This window comes from Cynoglossus semilaevis, chromosome 13 (genome assembly GCF_000523025.1).
Source record: "Cynoglossus semilaevis isolate Cse_v1.0 chromosome 13, Cse_v1.0, whole genome shotgun sequence".
NCBI lineage: Eukaryota > Metazoa > Chordata > Actinopteri > Pleuronectiformes > Cynoglossidae > Cynoglossus > Cynoglossus semilaevis.
In genome coordinates, this window is record NC_024319.1 from 5,195,335 (window position 1) to 5,196,886 (window position 1,552).

Genomic DNA, 1,552 nt, shown 5'->3' on the forward strand with positions numbered 1-1,552 from the left:
ATCTACATATGTTTGTGAGTATGTATGTGATTAGGGGGGCCAGGGGGGATGACGGGGCTTTAGTTGCACCTGGGGGTGTGACCTCAGATCCCCCTCTCTAACCACACTTCAACCTGCTGTCTGGATAATGGCCCTTTCACACTGACCACAGGGGAAGGCTGCAGCTTTATACCAGCAAATTACACTTGAGAGGATGACCACAATTCACAGCGCCGCGTCCGACAACAGAGGACAGAGAGCAGGGCAGCAGGCCTGGTACGGCTTAGTGTTTCTCTCCACTTTGTTAACGTGTCACAGGAGGCCTGTGTCGGGGCCTGGTAGGTCAAGGATTATGTACAAGTTAAAACCAGGAGCTAATTAATTATTTTTAACTAATCATTGACAAAAGATGACTTTTTATTTGATTAATTAATAAATAGTTTGGTCCAAAAACCTTCAAATGTCCTTTAACAATGGCTTTGTGTCCCCGTACGGTGGCCCGCCCCACACTTTAATCACTACCGACTTCCTGGAATACCTAATTCCTATGATTGAGGTTATTTTTTTTTAAATCTAAAAAATGAATAACAGCAGCTGTCGTTTTGTATCTTTGTCGTTCACACTGGTTTCAGCGTTGCTTTAAAAAATAACTATTTTTCCTAAATTTCCCAAAGGGAACTCCCGAGGGATTCATAAAGTGCTATCGATCTATCCATCCATCCATTTTATTTCAACGAAAAGTAAAATGTCAATCATTTAAAAGTCTCAATGTAATCTAAAGTTAAATCCAAACATTACAAAATACAAAGAGGAAACAGAGACGGAGTCGTATATTTCTGTTCGGTGACATCACGTAAACCATTTCCATATTTGCTCTGCCTTCATTTTATGGTCTCTCTACTTAACGCTGTAACTGTTTGAGCATCTGTAAATGTGTCACCACCGACTCGGCGTCGAATGTAATCTGGGCTCGATATTAGATTGTTTTTTTTTAAATGTGTGCTGCAGCGAGCGGCCCGTTCAATTCAGCGACTCATTTCCCAAAGGAGCGACGCTCCTGAAAAGTAGTCCACGTGGTCCAAGTGCACAGGTCTTATCCTTATCTGTTTTAGAGCCGTTGGATTACATTGGACTAAATCCAAAGGCTCACATTTCATCGAGTGCTTCTCCGCCGCCGCCGCCACCACCGGGTGTACAGTGTGTTCTCACCGAGGTCCGGCTCAACGGGGTGGTTAGTTCAGCTTTTCTGCTTGGTTTGGTGGCACCAGAATAAAGAGTGGTTCAGAGCGTCACAGTGTGAGGGGGAATATGTTAGTAATCCAAGGCTGATGAAGGGTTAACCGCCAGATAAAGTAACGCAGACTTCTCAGGTGTGAAGAATGGATTGAGCCGTGAGGAGGAAGGTGGGACGAGAGCGGGGGGGGGGGATGGGCCGCTCAGGAGCTTGTAATACGGTTGTGGGACCCCATCGCCAGGCAACCGAGCCGAGCGAGATGCCAGGTTGCTAGGTAACCTGAGCGATGCAGAGCCTAAACGTGATGTGATAGCAAAGGGGGAGGTGAGGGGGGAGGCA

At 46.1% G+C, this 1,552-nt stretch overlaps 1 protein-coding gene across 1 annotated transcript in view; it reads left to right on the top strand.

Moving 5' to 3' along the window:
- LOC103388282 (CUGBP Elav-like family member 3) overlaps positions 1-1,552 on the top strand; it is a 24,644-nt gene that overhangs the window by 11,676 nt on the left and 11,416 nt on the right. The window lies entirely within an intron of this gene.